This window comes from Rattus norvegicus, chromosome 19, assembly GCF_036323735.1.
Source record: "Rattus norvegicus strain BN/NHsdMcwi chromosome 19, GRCr8, whole genome shotgun sequence".
NCBI lineage: Eukaryota > Metazoa > Chordata > Mammalia > Rodentia > Muridae > Rattus > Rattus norvegicus.
The window spans coordinates 18963902-18982377 of NC_086037.1; the positions used below are offsets into that span (position 1 = coordinate 18963902).

At 43.8% G+C, this 18476-nt stretch overlaps 1 pseudogene; it reads left to right on the forward strand.

Annotated features, from left to right (window-relative positions):
- The first annotated feature begins 3354 nt into the window (after positions 1-3354).
- Positions 3355-12884, forward strand: Prrc2c-ps1 (proline-rich coiled-coil 2C, pseudogene 1; annotated as a pseudogene).
- Positions 12885-18476: the final 5592 nt, after the last annotated feature.

Consider the following 18476-nt stretch of genomic DNA (forward strand, 5'->3'; position numbering starts at 1 on the left):
GGAGAGTGAGTGTCTAGTGTGCATTTGCAAAGCCCTTGACAGCTGGTGGCTTTGCAAGATTGTAATTGCAGTGAGTTTATGGTGAGTCTCTGTACTTGCTAGGCAGGGGACTGAGTGCTGGAAGATCCAGGCAGCAGCCTGAGGGGCCTGGTCCCAAACTGTTCATCTCAATGCTTGACTAGAAGGTCTCAGGCTCAGGCCTGTTTGTTATTGTCTGTGTGTCTTGCCCTCTGAGACAGCAATGGTGGATGCATTTCTCCTGGTTTTCACAGTACTCTCTGTTTCCATATTTCTCTTTCTCTTTCTCTGACTCTGTTTTTACATTTCTCTTTTTTGTGGGGATGTCTCAGTCTGTGAGTCTGTATGTGCATACATCCAAATGCATATGGACAACTTTTATATGTTTATATTTCCCTCCACACTTGGAATCTAGGGGTCTATGTCTTGGCCTGAGTATTTACCTGTAACACATTCATGGTGATGTGAATGCTTTGTTCTGGGAGCCCCACTGTCAACAGCACAGTTCTTTGCCTATGTGGCCACGATTGTCTGTTTATTTGTATTCCTTGTGCAGAGTATAATTTTGTGTTGATATAAGGTCTGTTATCAAAACAGGAGAAAAGAAATCACAGGTTTCTGTCTGTGTTGGGGTGGGGGAGCATGGAGAGGTGTGGCCTAGGCTCTTGATAGCTCAACTGGCTTGACTGCAGATTTCCTCTTGATTGAACAAAGGGAGCCAGGGAAGCCTCCATCTGGATGCTGAGATTCTGGTGTCCTGGACGCAGAAAAACAGGTTTCTGAAGCTGAAGAAGATCCAATATGTAGAATTCAGAAGGTGTCCTTCCAGGACTGGGGTAGTACAGGACCCACCCTGAGCTCATATATTCCTAAATGCTGATGTTCATTGTATTCTATCATTTGGGGCCAGGCCACACTTCAGGCCAAATCCATATTATGAAGACCTGGAGAGAATGGGGGAGGCGGTCATGTCAAGTCTGCACAACTTAGAGATGGAGAACACTGAGATCCATGAGAACAACCATAAGCTGAAGAAGGAGATTACCTTCTCTAGGTAAGTCCTGGTCAGAAAGGCTATTACCTGTGGAATGATCATTTCTGACTTTCTTTGTTCTGGATTGGACGGTCTTCAGTTCTGGTTCTATCTCTTGTGCTGTTTACACATCAGTGTGCCAGGGTCATTAGGACTCAGTTTTCAGTTCCATAAAAGACTGTTACTCATCCCAGGATTGTCTAGGCATCTTCAGAAGGCTCTAGATAGAACAGCACTGATTGAAGTCAGCAGGTTATTAGGCTGACCTGGACCTATGGTGTCATACCAGGTTTTACAAAACCCAGTGTGTGGACCACATGGTTAGCATGAGCTTCTCTTGGTTCTACTGACCTCCTTTGAGGGTGTTGGCCCACTACTAATTGATGTTGGTCCCATGCATTGGGCTTTCATGGATAGTTGTAGATCCATGTTCTTTTTGAGAGATGCGGACACTAATTGGTGCTCGGGTCAAACAAACAATTTATTCTTCCCGGAATTTACTCTTTGTGGTTTGTGCAGCAGCCTTATATGTATCGAAATGAATTCTATTAAGTCTTCATGGGTATCTGGGTCCTGGTGGAGTTAGTGGCACTCGGGAGTGGGAATGGGAGAAAGGGGCAGCATGATCTTACTATGCAGACTGTATTTCCAGAAACCTGCTCAGCCAGCTCCTGATGGAGAACACATGTATGAAGAAGTTGGTCCCACTGAAGCAGGAGAGCAAGGAGGTACATCTTGATTGTGCACTGAACAAGAAATATTTGGTTGACTTCAACAAGAAAGATAAAGACCAGCAACGTCCAGACCCAGCATCATCTGGTAGGGATGAGCAGCTGTGTTAGCTTAAAAATATCTGATAAATTTTGCCAATTTGATACATCTTTGCTCTCTCCTACCACCTTTCTAATTTACACTCACAACCAGCCAACCACCTCATGTAATGGAATTGTTCATTGCTCTGCCTATGCACAAGTATTCTGGGAAGTTAACCACTTTTCAGAAACTGAATTATTTTGCAAGTATATTTGTCTGCTCTTTTTGAAGCTGCAGTATAGAAATGGTGACAGATTAATAGCATACCTCATTATTGCATATCCATGTGATAGATTGGATGCTCTGTAGAGTTTTGAACAAGTTCTTGGTTCTTTGACAAATGACACTCTATGGTCATGTGACTTCTTGTGTAGGAAGCACCTTTTCGGGATAAGAAGAAAGTGCAAATGTCAAATTAGAACTTGTCATTGGTTTTAACCTTGGTGACATATGGACATCTCCTTTCTTCCTGCAACCCAATGAGGTTCCTTCCATTGCCCTGTTCTTGGTTTGCACTGGTATAAGTCTGGGTCCCATATTGGCAGCCCACATTACTTTGAGGCTCTCTGGAGATTTTGCCCTTCCCAAAGAGTTAGCAACAATGATATCAGTTAAAAGGTCCATGTTGACTGTCCAATAGAACTGAGGTGGTAGAAGGCAGCCTTCCGACAGCTGCCTTGCATTTCCCCACCAAATCAGTGTCTGAATAACTGCCTTCCTCTCCCAGGTCTCAGAAAGTGCAAGAGAGCTGGAATTGGACACACCCAAGTAAGAGAGCTTCCTGAAGAATAAGTTGCTTTCTCAGGAGTCCCTGATGACAAACATCCAGAATGGTAACAAATTTTTTGGATGAGTATTCTTCCTCAGAGTTAATTTGTCATTTCTTAGAGACCCTAAATTTATATATCACTAAGCCAGCCTGACTGATTGAGGTCTTACTTTCTTCTCAGAAAACAGCACCTGAGAGACAACTTGGGGGACGGCCTTTCATTATGTGTGCAAGTTGAGAAACAGCAATACATCTGTGCTTCTAAATGTTCCTTAAGAATGTGCTGTTTAGAAATATTTTTGTTATGATTTTCATTGAAATTTTCTTTTTGTTGTTTCATATTTATATGTTCTTGTTACTGTTTTTATCTTTTCAAATATTTTTAAATATTTTAATTTATTTGTTTTAATCCTGTTTTGTTGTAAAAATGAATTCCTTATGAATAAAAATTGAATTCTATCTCTTGACTCTTAAGACCATCATTCTTGCTTTTTCCTTGCTCGCTCTCACCCTCTCAAGAGGTAGCGAAAGTGCTTTGGCGGTTTGTATGGCCGTGGCTCGGGCTTTCTGGACCGAGCGGCCGTGCGGAAGATCTCTGGAAACTCCTTCCCCTTCCTTGCCCCTAATCCGTACCCGGCGAACCTCTGGAAGCGCGCAGCAGACTTGGTTCTCACCCTGGCGGACTACTTTTAAGGGGTGTGGCAGGAGGTTTTGGACTAGATGAGTTTCCACCGAAATGTCAGAGAAGTCAGGCTAGAGCACAAAAGCAAAGGATGGGAAGAAGTACGCAACACTCAGTTTGTTTAATACTTACAAAGGAAAGTCCTTGGAAACACAGAAGACTACAGTTACAGCTCGACATGGGTTACAAAGTCTTGGAAAAGTTGGTATTTCACGGCGGATGCCCCCACCTGCTAACCTGCCAAGTCTTAAAGCAGAAAACAAAGGCAATGATCCTAATGTGAATATTGTGCCTAAAGATGGTACAGGATGGGCATCAAAACAAGAGCAGCACGAAGAAGAAAAAGCACTAGAAGTGTCACCAGCAGAGCCCAAACCTGGGGTTGCAGCTCCCCCAGAAGTAGCACCTGCTCCCAAATCATGGGCCAGTAACAAGCAAGGTGGGCAAGGAAGTGGAATCCAAGTGAATAGTCAATTTCAGCAGGAATTTCCCAGTCTGCAGGCAGCTGGAGATCAGGAGAAAAAAGAAAAGGAAGCAAGTGATGAAAACTATGGACCTGGACCCAGTTTACGCCCACCAAATGTTGCTTGCTGGAGAGATGGTGGTAAGTCTGCTGGGTCACCTTCCTCTGATCAGGATGAAAAGCAACTTGCCCAGGATGAAAGCACGGCTATAACATCAGAACAAAATGACATTCTCAAAGTGGTGGAGAAGAGGATAGCGTGTGGTCCTCCACTGGCCAAACTGCATGGACAGCAGCCTGCCCTTGCTTCTCAGTATAGAGCTAAGATGCCTCCATATATGTTTCAGCAGTAGCCAAGGATGGCCTATCCTCCTCTACATGGTCCCATGAGGTTCCCCCCTTCTCTATCGGAGACAAGCAAAGGCCTTCGAGGATGAGGTCGTCCTCCTTCTTGGGCTTCTGAACCTGCACGCCCATCCATCCTTAGTGCATCAGAGTTGAAGGAGCTGGATAAATCCGATAACTAGATGCTGAAGCTGATGAAGGCCGGGCAGGCGCCCAGATGAAAGTAGCCTACACAGAGCAGCTGAATTTCAGTGACGCCGACGAGCAAGGCAGTACCAGTCCTAAGGGAAACAGCGGTGAGGATCAAACTTCAAAACACCTCAAAGCACAGAAAACCGAGAAGAAGGAGATGAAGCTTCCAGCACTGAGTCTTCTTCTCAGACACCTGCTCAGCCTCCAGTCACAAAAAGTCCTTATGGGAAGGGCCCGCCATTTAGTGAGGAGCGGACCTCATCCTCACACTTGCCACCGCCTCCCAAGTTGCTTGCACAGCAGCATCCCCCACCTCCAGATCGACAAATGCCTGGAAGACAGGGCCCCTCTCCTTCAAAGCCTCCAGTCCCTGATACCGATGAAATATGGAAGCAAAGACGAAAACAACAGTCTGAAATATCTGCAGCAGTGGAGCGTGCTCGTAAACGCCGTGAGGAGGAAGAGCGGAGGATGGAGGAACAGAGGAAGGCAGCGTGTGCAGAGAAATTGAAGCAACTGGATGAGAAGCTTGGGATCATAGAAAAGCAACCCTCCCCAGAGGAACTTAGAGAAAGGGAGAGAGAGAAGGAGCGGGAGCGGGAGAAAGAACTTGAAAAAGAGAAAGAACAGGAACGGGAGAGGGAGCGGGAGCTTGAGAAAGAGCAGGAAAAGCAAAGAGAAATGGAGAGGGTGAGACAGCAAGAGAAAGAGTTAGAACAACAGAGGGAAAAGGAGCAGGAACTACAAAGGCTGAAAGAACAAGAGAAGGAGGGCGAGTTGAAGGAAAAGGAAAGAGAGGAAAAAGTTGAACCCCAAGAACCTAATGTAGAGCCTGCAACAGAAAACCAAGGAAGTGAAAACAACTGTAAGAAAGAAGAACAACCAGTTTTCACTAGACAGGACAGCAATCGAAGTGAAAAGGAGACCACACAAGTGGTACAGGAAACAGAACCTGAGTCAGGGTCTCAACCCCGACCTGCTGTATTATCTGGCTATTTCAAACAGTTTCAGAAATCATTGCCACCACGATTTCAGCGGCAGCAGGAGCAAATGAAACAGCAACAGTGGCAGCAGCAGCAACAACAACAAGGCGTACTTCCACAGACTGTGCCTTCACAGCCGTCTAATGGTTCAGTCCCTCCTCCACCACACAGACCCCTTTATCAGCCAATGCAGCCCCACCCCCAACATCTGGCTTCTATGGGTTTTGACCCAAGGTGGCTCATGATGCAGCCCTATATGGATCCACGAATGATATCAGGAAGGCCTGCTATGGACATCCCACCCATACATCCTGGAATGATTCCTCCTAAGCCGTTAATCAGAAGAGACCAGATGGAAGGGTCACCTGACACCTCTGAATCGTTTGAGCACATGGCTCGATCTGCGAGAGATCATGGAATTTCTCTTTCTGAGCCTCGAGTGATGTGGGGGTCAGACCCCTATCATGCTGAGCCTCAGCGGACAGCTGCTTCCAAGTCTACTGAAGAAACTGGGGATGCAAGGCCTGAAACTGCAGTGGACCATGAGCATATGACTGCTACTTATCCTGTAGAACAGAGTCAGTTAGAAACCCACTCAAAAACAGATGTTGCTAGAGACTCAGCTGAAACAGAAGGACAAAAGTGTTTAAGCAGATCCGTGGAAGATGTAAGACCTCACCATGTTGATACAAACAGTCAGTCTGCTTGTTTTGATGTAATCGATCAAAAGAGCCTACCTACTCCTACAGACGAGCGGATCTCTGCACTGGAAAGTCAACCTGCCCGAAAAAGAAGTGTTTCCCACGGCTCTAACCATGCTCAGAATGCAGAGGAACAAAGAAACGAGCCATCTGTCAGCATACCTAAGGTCACCAGCAGATGTACTGATTCCAAAGAAACCGTAGAAAAGCCAGAGGAGAAGCCAAGAAAAGATGGCTTTCTGCGATCTTCTGAAGGACCTAAACCAGAGAAAGTCTATAAATCTAAATCAGAAACTCGGTGGGGTCCAAGACCAAGCTCTAACAGAAGAGAGGACGGTAATGACAGGCCTGTGAGAAGGTCGGGTCCCATTAAAAAACCTGTACTTAGAGATATGAAAGAGGAGCGGGAACAGAGGAAGGAGAAAGAAGGTGAAAAGATTGAAAAGGTCACTGAAAAAGTTGTTAAAGCAGAAAAAACAGAAAAGAAAGATCTTCCTCTTCCTCTACCACCTCCAGTTCCAGTTCAGCCCCAGTCATTGGTTTCACCACCAGTACAGCCAGAACCAGAGAAACTACCCTCAACAGAAACGTCAGCTTTGACTCAGAAGCCATCTCAGGATGAGAAACCTTTGGAACCTGTTGTCAGTGTCCAGGTAGAACCTATATTTAAAACTACAAACCAACAAACTGTTGCAGCACCAACAGTCAAAGAAGAGAAGCCACCTGAGAAAGTCATCAACAAAGATGTTGGAGTAGAAAGACCTCGCCCAGACTCTAGAGTGGCAGTGAAAAAGGAGCCGCCTTTACCTGCTAGGCCCTATTGGAAGGAGGCCAGAGATAGAGATTGGTTTCCAGACCAAGGGTACCGAGGCAGGGGCAGAGGAGAGTATTACTCCAGAGGTCGGAGCTACAGAGGCTCTTACGGAGGGCGTGGCAGAGGTGGTAGAGGGCACACCCGAGATTACCCTCAGTATAGGGACAGTAAGCCAAGAGCAGAGCATGTGCCTTCCGGACCTCCCAGACAAAGAGAAGAGAGCGAGACACGCAGTGAGTGTTCTGATTTTGAAGTTGTTCCCAAAAGAAGGCGACAGAGGGGCTCAGAGACCGACACAGACAGTGAAGTTCATGAGAGTGCAAGTGACAAGGATAGTTTAAGCAAAGGGAGACTTCCCCTAAGAGAGGAACGGTCCGAAAACAAAAAACCTGTCAAGCCACAGCCGTCTTTTAAGCCTGAAAACCATGTCCGAATAGATAATAGGCAATTAGAGAAACCTTACATAAGAGATGAGGAGAAGTCTAAACCAGGTTTCCTTCCAAAAGGGGAGCCTACAAGGCGTGGCAGAGGAGGAACATTCAGACGAGGTGGGAGGGATCCTGGAGGCCGGCCATCCCGCCCTGCTACCTTAAGAAGACCGGCTTATCCGGACAATCAGTGGAACCCAAGGCAGGCAGAACCTCCTAAACCTGAGGATGGAGAGCCACCAAGAAGACACGAGCAGTTTATGCCCATACCTGCAGATAAACGACCTCCAAAATTTGAGCGAAAATTTGACCCAGCTAGAGAGAGGCCCCGAAGGCAGCGTCCTACCCGACCACCAAGGCAAGATAAGCCACCTAGATTTAGACGGCTGAGAGAGAGAGAGAGGCTGCTTCAAAGACAAATGAGGTGTTGGTACCCACAAATGGCACAGTTAATAATGTTGTTCAAGAACCAGTTAATCCACCTGTGGACATTTCGGGAAATAAGACACCAGATTTGTCTAACCAGAACTCTTCGGGTCAGGCAAATGAAGAATGGGAAACAGCCTCTGAAAGCCGTGATTTTAATGAGAGAAGAGAGAGGGACGAGAAAAAAAATGCTGATATGAGTTCACAAGCAGTTGTAAAGACTGGAGAAAGTGTTTTGCCTCCAAAAAGGGAAATAGCAAAGAGAAGTTTTTCTAGTCAGAGACCTGGAGTTGATCGCCAGAATCGTCGTGGCAACAATGGTCCACCCAAATCAGGAAGGAATTTCTCAGGTCCTAGGAATGAAAGAAGAAATGGCCCACCATCAAAAAGTGGGAAGAGAGGGCCATTTGATGAGCAGTCCTCAGGCACAGCTGGTGTTGACCCTGTCAGTGGTAACTCTGCACATCACCAAGAAGGGGTGCCTAACGGTGCAGGACAAAAGAATTCCAAGGATGCTACTGGGAAAAAGAGAGAAGATACCAAACCCGTCCCTAAAAAACCAAAAGAGAAAGTAGATGCTCTCTCACAGTTTGATCTAAACAATTATGCAAGTGTTGTTATCATTGATGATCATCCTGAAGTAACTGTAGTTGAAGACCCCCAGTCAAATTTGAATGATGATGGCTTTACTGAAGTTGTATCTAAAAAACAGCAAAAGCGGCTACAGGATGAGGAACGCTGAAAGAAGGAAGAGCAAGTTGTACAGGTATGGAGCAAAAAAAAATATAGGTGAAAAAGGAAGAAGTCAGACTTCTAAGCTTCCTCCAAGGTTTGCCAAAAAACAAGCTACTGGGACTCAGCAAGTTCAGGCCCCACCCTCTGTACCACTTCCAGTCTCTTCCTCAGCTCCAGCCTTAACATCCCTGGCACCTGCAGTTCCTGCATCCACCCCAGCTCCAGTTCCTGTGCTGGCATCAGCCACAGCTCTAGTTCCAGTGTCAACCCCAGCTCCGGTTCTGACTTCATGCCCAGCTCCAGTTCCAACCTCAGCCTCAGCTCCTGTTCCAGCATCCACTTCATCTCCAGTCACAGCCTCTTCCTCATCCCAGCCGTCAGTCCCGGCTCCGACTCCTATCCTGGCCTCAGCCTCAACTACAGTCTCCATCCCTATTCTCGCCTCTGCTTCGATTCCTATCCTTGCTTCAGCCCTAGCACCAGCTTCAGTTTCTTCTCCACCCCCAGTGGTCTCAGCTACAGCCGTGCCATCTATTTCAACACCAGCTGCCCCAGCCTCGGCCCCAACAGCCTCAGTGCCACTTGCCCCAGCCTCAGCTGCATCCACTGCCCCAACCCCGGCCTCAATGGTACAGACGCAGACACAGAACCACAAACCAGTCCAGAGTCCACTTCCACCTTCAACACCATCTTCAAAGCAGCCACCACCTTCGATTAGATTACCTTCAGCTCAGACATCTAATGGCACAGATTATGTAGCCACTGGGAAGTCCATGCAGACTTCACAGTCACACAGCTCTCTAACAGCTGAGTTATGGGATAACAAAGTAACTGCTCCAGCTGTGCTCAATGACATTTCTAAAAAATTAGGTCCTATTAGTCCACCACAGCCACCTTCAGTCAGTGCATGGAATAAGCCCTTAACATCATTTGGATCAGCAACATCATCAGAGGGAACAAGAAATGGTCAAGAGAGTGGTGTTGAAATTGGAATTGACACAATTCAGTTTGGTGCTCCAGCCTCAAATGGGAATGAAAATGAGGTGGTTCCTGTGCTTTCAGAGAAACCAACTGACAAAGTTCCTGAACCTAAAGAGCAGCGTCAGAAACAGCCTCGGGCAGGGCCCATTAAAGCTCAGAAGCTTCCAGACTTGAGTCTGGTAGAAAACAAAGAACATAAACCTGGTCCCATTGGAAAGGAACGATCATTAAAAATTAGAAAAGTGAAAGATGCCCAACAGGTTGAACCAGAAGGACAAGAGAAACCCGGCCCGGCTGCGGTCAGAAGCACAGACCCTGGAACAGCAAAGGAAACCAAAGCAGTCTCAGAAATGTCTGCTGAGATCGGAGCAATGATCTCGGTGTCCGCTCCAGAATATGGCACTGATGCAAAGGAGTCTGTAACAGACTACACTACACCTTCCTCTTCTCTGCCTAACACTGTGGCTACTAATAATGCAAAGATGGAGGATACTTTGGTTAATAATGTGCCCCTGCCCAGCAGCCTTCCCCTCCCTAAGAGGGAGGCCATGCAACAGAGCTCCAGCCTGACCTCAGTTCCTCCTCCTCCTTTCAGCCTCACCTTCAAGATGGAGTCTGCACGGAAGGCATGGGAAAATTCTCCAAATCTAAGGGAAAAGGGGTCCCCAGTCACTTCTACAGCACCTCCAACTGTGAGTGGCGTCAGCAGTAGTGCCAGTGGACCAAGCACTGCTAATTACAACTCATTTTCCAGTGCATCAATGCCTCAGAGCCCAGTTGCCTCGGTCACTCCTACAGCATCGCTATCGGGAGCTGGTACTTACACGACCTCTTCATTGAGTACAAAATCTACAACCACGTCGGACCCTCCTAATATTTGTAAAGTAAAACCCCAACAATTACAGACCAGCAGCTTGCCTTCTGCCAGTCATTTTTCACAGTTAAGCTGTATGCCTTCCCTTATTGCACAGCAACAGCAGAGTCCACAAGTTTATGTGTCTCAGTCGGCAGCAGCTCAAATCCCAGCCTTCTATATGGATACAAGTCATTTATTCAATACCCAGCATGCGCGATTGGCTCTGCCATCCCTGGCCCAGCAGCAGGGCTTCCAACCTGGTCTGTCGCAGCCAACATCCGTTCAGCAGATTCCAATCCCTATCTATGCCCCACTACAAGGGCAGCATCAAGCCCAGCTGAGTTTGGGGGCTGGGCCTGCTGTTTCCCAGGCTCAGGAATTATTCAGTTCTTCAATTCAACCATATAGGTCGCAGCCAGCCTTTATGCAAAGCAGCCTTTCCCAGCCTTCTGTGGTCCTCTCTGGTACAGCTCTCCACAACTTCCCAGCAGTCCAGCACCAGGAGCTTGCCAAGGCACAGTCAGGTCTTGCCTTTCAGCAGACTTCAAATACTCAGCCCATCCCTATACTGTATGAACATCAGCTGGGTCAGGCATCAGGACTAGGAAGTTCTCAGCTGATTGATACACATCTTCTTCAGGCAAGAGCAAATCTTACTCAAGCGTCAAATCTTTACTCTGGACAAGTACAGCAGCCTGGTCAGACAAATTTTTATAACACTGCCCAATCACCAAGTGCTCTCCAGCAGGTTACAGTACCATTACCAGCATCCCAGCTTTCCTTGACTAATTTTGGATCTACAGGACAGCCTCTGATTGCCTTGCCTCAGACACTTCAGCCCCAGTTACAGCACACAACCCCACAAGCACAGGCTCAGAGCTTGAGCCGTCCTGCCCAAGTAAGCCAGCCTTTCAGAGGGTTAATCCCTGCTGGAACGCAGCATGGCATGATGGCAACCACAGGAAAAATGTCTGAAATGGAACTCAAAGCCTTTGGGAGTGGCATTGATATCAAACCAGGAACACCACCAATTGGTGGTCGAAGCACCACGCCAACATCTAGTCCATTCAGGGCTACATCAACAAGTCCAAACAGCCAGTCTAGCAAAATGAACAGCATTGTTTATTAGAAACAGTTCCAGTCAGCCCCTGCCACAGTGAGAATGGCACAGCCGTTTCCTGCACAGTTTGCACCCCAGATTCTCTCTCAGCCTAACCTGGTCCCTCCATTGGTAAGAGCCCCACATACTAACACCTTCCCAGCGCCTGTACAGAGGCCACCAATGGCACTGGCCAGTCAGATGCCTCCTCCTCCGCTGACCACAGGCCTCATGAGCCATGCCCGTTTGCCACCTGTAGCCAGGGGCCCTTGTGGATCACTGTCTGGAGTCAGAGGCAATCAGGCCCAGGCTGCACTGAAGGCTGAACAAGATATGAAGAAGAGAGCTGTGGGAAGAGGACTCAGCCACAAGACATTTGGTCCTAGGTGTTGGCAAAGCAGAGAGCAGAGGTTCTTCAGTCCACGCAGCGGTTCTTCTCTGAGCAGCAACAGAGCAAACAGATAGGAGGCAAAGCCCAGAAAGTGGACAGTGATACAAGTAAACCTGAGACACTGAGTGACCCTCCTGGTACCTGTCAGGAAAAAGTAGAAGAAAAGCCACCCCCTGCACCCACCATAACCACCAAACCTGTTAGAACTGGACCAATCAAACCTCAGGCGATCAAAACCGAAGAAACAAAATCATAAAGGCTGTGGTTTATTGAGGGTGGGTGGGCAGGGAAAGTGAAGTCAAATAATGCCAGCAGCCACGGGGTGAAGTGATCTGTGACACTGTCCTGTGAGATACACAAGGGGCATAGAGCATTTTACACTGACAGCTGCTACACCGATTACAACAAGGCTCCACAGGCTCGCACCTCCCGAGTAACATTTGCATCTTCGGTTGGTTTATATACAAGTGTGCAAACAGTCTGTAAGTGCGCACAGTTTAATCTTAAGGAGCATGAAACACCAGAAGTAGGAGAAGAGTGATAACCACAGAGTAGCTCAGCTGGACACTGGGCAGTCCCATTGCCCCATCAGCTGTGGTTCTTTTGCTCCCTTGTGTTCTTTGGATATGTCTATGGCATTTCTAGGCTTGAAAGTAAAATGATGCTATCTGGTGCTGGATAGAGGAGCCTTATTTTTTATTATGGCAGCTTGCTATTTTTGTAACATGGTGATTTGGTTGAACACAATAAAGTACAGTAGTAACTGATCTCCCCTTCTTCCTGGATGAGTGAGCAGATGATTAAATGTTGGTGTCAGCATCCTTGAGCATATTCAGATGAGCTTCTGCTTCTGTTGAAAAGGATGCTGTGTTTGATTGTGGTCTGAAGCTTTGAAGCACTACTTGGCATCTCCTTCCTTGGAGGTCTCACTGTTTAAACCTAACAGATTTGATAGCTTGTTGGTAAGGTGAGGTCCAGCTTGTCTCCACTAGGTCATCTTCATGTGAATCCGGTGGTTATACGGTTTTGTTTTAGGGATATTTCATTTTTTTAATAACGGTTTTAGCTGACATTCATGGAGAGAATGAATCCTTAGAACTGTGCCACTAGTGAAAGGAAATCCTGTCTAGAGTATGTTTCTTTACAAAGCTGTGTCACACCATCCTTTGGGCCCTCTGCTGGAAAAGTAGAATCAAGTCTCAAATAATGCCTTTTAAATTGTATCCTCTAGTATTATAGATGTAGGACAGTACTGTATCATACCTCTGTGGATGTAAAATAGCTTGTACCTGCTTTATGATACGTAGTAGTGACCGTGCTTAATCAGAGCTGTTTTTAATGATGTTGCTCAGAATGTTTTCTTTCCAGATGATGATTGAGAAGCTAATTTAAAAAAAAAAATGGTGCCAGGTACCACAAGAGTAACAGAACTATGCTGTTTTCTGGGGTTTTGTTTTTTTACTTTTTTTTTAATGGAGTGTGCTGGATGTCTCTACAGTTTTGTTCAGATGACTGCAGAACCTGGAAAAGCTGTTGCTGCTGTTGATGCATAACACACTGCTATTATTGGTCTTTTTATATAAATATAAATATATATATACAGATATATAATTTGAATTTTTTGAAACTTTAGCTGTGCTGTCAACTTTGGAAAAAAGTATCCCCGTTTACTGTGTTGAGTTGGCACTGTACAGAAATTGATAGCCATATTGGTCTAGAAATGTTGAACTTAAGTTTTTTCCATTTGTACAGGGGTAACGCACTGTATTAAATATGTAAGGTCTGATCTACATGGGTTTGATTACAAAAACTAATAAAGTATTCTCTAAATAAAAAAAAAAGTTTTGATCACAGTGTAAATAGAAAAATGAAACTAAAAATTATGAAGATCATTTATCTTTTCTGCTTGATAATATTTAGCTTATATTATGACTATTGATTTTAAATATTTTTCTGATAAAATATGACAATGTAGCAAAAATTTCTTTTTTGATATCCACTTAGTTTGTTAAAGTGAGTACCTCCTTTACATCAAAGAGAGAAGGAATAATTTTCCCATATTATTTCTGACTAGAATTTATAATGTCTAAACTGATTCTTTTAAATCTACTGTGATTGTATGTAGCAAGCTACAAATTTGCTTCTGATCCTGATGACTATTTGACTTCATTTTCTTTTTTTTTTTAAAGATTTATTTATTTATTTTATGTACAGCACTCTGCCTGCATATGTGGCTGCAGGCCAGAAGAGGGCACCAGATCTCATTACAGATGGTTGTGAGCCACCATGTGGTTGCTGGGAATTGAACTCATGACCTCTGGAAGAGGAGTCAGTGCTCTTAACCACTGAGCCATCTCTCCAGCCCCTTGACTTCATTTTCTAAATGACAGTATAAAGTTCTCTTTTGGAATTTAATGTTTCCCCTTGCCATCAAACGAATGAATATTTTCTTCTGAGCCAACCTTTAAATAACTGTCAAAAGTTTAATGCTCTCCAATTGCTTTATCTATCTTAAAGAGAATAAGGATGTATATATCGGAGGGCTTGGAACAAGGATATGAAGGTAGGAATTGATATAATTATATTAAAACCTTAAAACTATGAGAAAAATTAAAGATAAGATATTCTCTTCATGAAAATGCACCATAGAGATACCTAAGTTTTTTTGCCATATGCCTTGAATTCTCTCCATTTTGTACAGAATACATAATATTTTCTCAAAGATCTTTGATTTCATCAAAGATAACTGGATGGTGTTGATTGCAGGATGACATTTAAACTCAAAGTTATTTAATAATAATAATAATAATAATAATAATAATATAAACAGTATACGCTATAATATAAGGTAATGTCATTGGTCAAATGGGACAGTTAACAGAAATAGTTGCAATGTTAAATTTAATTCATACAATTTTAAGATATAAATGAAGCAATTTTGTCTAAGAATAATATATTCTAATAAAACATATAAACATTCTTATCTTGTTACATTACATAGTTCAAGAGATAGTATAAACTCTTACAATCAATTGAAAATATTATTCAAATTCCTTATGTATTGCCAATACAAAAGTCCTTGAATAATTAAAGCAACTTTAAAAATAATCTAACAGAGTTTCCTGAGGGACTTATTTTTTCTTTTTCTTAAACTATTCACAAATTAACAATATTTGAAATGAATATGTTATTATGTAACTAAAATTTTCTGAACAATAATATCAATTTATAAATCATTACCAAAAAAAGTCCAGGGCCAGATGGCTTCAGTGCAGAATTCTACCAGATCTTCAAAGAAGACCTAATACCAACACTCCTCAAACCATTCCATACAATAGAAAAAGAAGGAACACTACCTAATTTATTTGATGCCATAATTACTCTGATACCTAAACCACACAGAGTCCCAACAAAGAAAGAGAACTTCAGACCAAATTTGCTTAAAAATATCGATGCAAAAATACTCAATAAAATTCTGGCAAACTGAATCCAAGAACACATTAAAATGATCATTCACCATGATCAAGTAGGCTTCATCCCAGGGATGCAAGGTTGGTTCAATATACAAAAATCCATTAAAGTAATCCACCATATAAACAAACTCAAAGAAGAAAAATCACATGATCATTTCATTCGATGTTGAAAGAGCATTTGACAAAATATGACACCCCTTCATGTTAAAAGTATTGAGAGATCAGGAGTTCAAATCCCATATCTAAACATATATAAAAGCAATATATAGCAAACCAGTACCCAATATTAAATTAAATGGAGAGATACTTGAACCAATCCCACTAAAATCAGGGACGAGACAAGCATGTCCACTCTCTCCACATATATTCAATATAGTACTTGAAGTTCTAGCAATAAGACAAATACAAGAGGTCAAGGGGATACAAATTGGGAAAGAAAAATTCTTCATATGATGTTTACAGCTTGATTGTAAAGAGAACGTCCTGACCACACAAATTATTGAAACCTTTATCACGTTTTTGTTTGCTGAGGCAAAGTCTTACTCCATAGTCTAGGCTAGCTTTGAATTTATAGTAATCCACCTGCCTCAACACCCTGAGAGCTTAAGTTATGGGTGTGAGCCAGCCTAGCTGGCTTTCCAGGAGCCTGTCTTAGCTCTCTAATATTTACACCACACTTAGAGGCTCTAACTGTGCTTTGCGGTTATGTTTTTTTTTCCCTTGTCAAAGTATAGATTGCTAGGTTTTCAAGTATGAAGTGTTTAAGTCAGTGGTTCTCAACCTTTCTAAAACCGGGACCCTTTAATATTGTTCCTCATATTGCGGTGTCCCCAATCATAAAATACTTTTGTTTCTACTCCACAACTGTAATTTTGCTGTTCTTATGAATCATAACTTAAATATTTGATATGCGGTGTGTATTTTCAAATTGAACATAGTTAAAACAGACTGATCGAAAAGAGACTGTAAGTATATATTGTGAAATATTTATTTCTAATTACAAATAAGTGAAATACTGTCTTGAAGCATGGTGCAGTGTGGGTAACAGTCTTAATATAACAACAGCAAACTCTATTGCTACGTTTTGCAAACAGTGTGCACGGGAAGTCAACGTCAATGCCAAGGTTGAGATCGCTTCTTTCTCGCCAGGTCAGAAATTCTCAGGCAGTGAATTTTCAATCACAAAAAGAAGATCGCCATCTTCCAGGACAAGTCTGCTTCTGAATTCAGACTTGATAACAACGGGCTGGCGAAACTCGTTTCACAGAAATGGAAGAAGAAGGTACAACATGGTCTCAGACAGAACAGAGCGTAGTCTCAGATAGAACCCAGGAAATGACTGCAAATGCTTGCTTGATCCATAACTGTGCGACTGGCATTGCAGAGAAATCAGTTCTTGCTGCATCACTGTTAATAAGTTTAGTGAACTCTTGGGCTGTCTCAGGAACATCTTTATGTTGTCTGTTGTTGGGAGCGATGCCCTTGAAGCCCTCCATTATTGATGTTATTATTATGGTTAGAATTAAGTATGACTGGGTTCGTGGAAAATCCCCAGCCAGCTACAGAAGACTAATACAAATGTGGTGGTCAAAATGAATAATCATATGATAACGTCTGACGTTAAGATACCCAATGTGATGACCTGTAACCTTTCTGAAAAACCAACATCCTACTGACTAATAGATATGACAAACCTGTGACCTTTCTGACATCCTGTCAACATCAGCAAATTCCCTGACCACACGAGTACTGTGTCCTTGGCCTGCGTAAATGTTTCTTATTCCCCCTCCCTCTGTTACCCATGTTATGGTATAAATTCAGCCTTGGGGAAAAATAAAATTGTCGCCTTGGTCAGACTCTTGTCTTGGCGTCCTTCTTCGAGTCTCTCGTCCCCCATTCTCTTCCAGGTACCTTCAGTACCCTCATTGACAGTCTATGAATGGGCTTCTGGCAAGTGCAAATGAACTGTCTGGTATTTTGGAAAATTCAATGAAATTTCGTCTGTAAGCATGGGCAAGTGTTTGTTCTCAGAAATTATCATCGTAATCCTTTCATCTGGTCAGTGTCATGCTCCTCAAAGACAGCAGAAAAAGTAGGCAACATATAAAGTTTATTTTCATCCAATTCCTTTTTTTTTCTTCGCCAAACCTCAAGTTTCATCTGGAATGACCATATTTATTCAGATAAATTGAGGCATGCTGCATTTGTCCTTGCAACGATAAATTTGACTCATTCAAGATGGCAAAAATGTCAACCAAGTAAGTTATTTTCTGAAATTCACTTTGTTTATTCTTTTCTCATACAGTATTTCCTGTCTGCAGCCTTCCCTCCCTTACATCTTCCTCCCGTTCAGATTCACTGCTCCTCTGTTTCCTTTCATAAAAGAGCAGGATTCCCAGTGATATAATGAAACATGACGTAACAAGATGCAATGAGACCAATCACAAACTGTCATATCCAGGGTAGATGAGTAACTCAGTAGGAAAAGGGCCCCAAGGGCAGGCAAAAGAGTCATAGACTCTCCATCCCCCACTCATATTGTTAGGAGTCCCACAAAAATCTCGAGTTACACAACCATAGCATATACGTATCCACAGACCAGACACGCTATGTGATTGCTGCTTCAGTCTCTGTGAGCCTCTAGGAGCCCTGTTTAGTTGATTCCATGGGTTGTTTTCTCTTTGTGTCCCTGACTCAACTGACTGTTACAATCCTTCCTCCCCATCTTCTGCAACACTTTTATTGCTGAAAAGTTCTTTGAACTGTGGTCATGCTTTCTGATTAAAAAAACGCTTTTAAGTTTTGTACTCAGATCCCACCGGGAGAGAGCTGGTCTCCCAGGAGTGCTGACACACCTGAGAACACAGGTAAGACAACCACTTCTGCTCCGAGTGACCCATCCAGAGCACTTAGGACACAGGAACCGAGGAGCAGTGTGGGTAAGATTCTTCTGGTTTCCATCTGTGCTTGGAGTTGACCCTGTGCCATAGCTCTCTGTACCCAGGTCCAGCTAGGAGAGAGCTGGTCTCCCAGGAGTTTACAGGAGGGCCAAAGAACTGGCAGAGACAGCAAGACCAGCTAACACCAGAGATAACCAGATGGCGAGAGGCAAGGACAAGAACTTAAGCAACAGAAATCAAGGCCACTTGGCATCATCAGAACCCAGTTCTCCCACCAGAGCAAGTCTTGGATACACCAACAGACCGGAAAAGCAAGATTCTGCTTTAAAAAATCACATCACATGATGATAGTAGAGGACTTTAAGAAGGACATA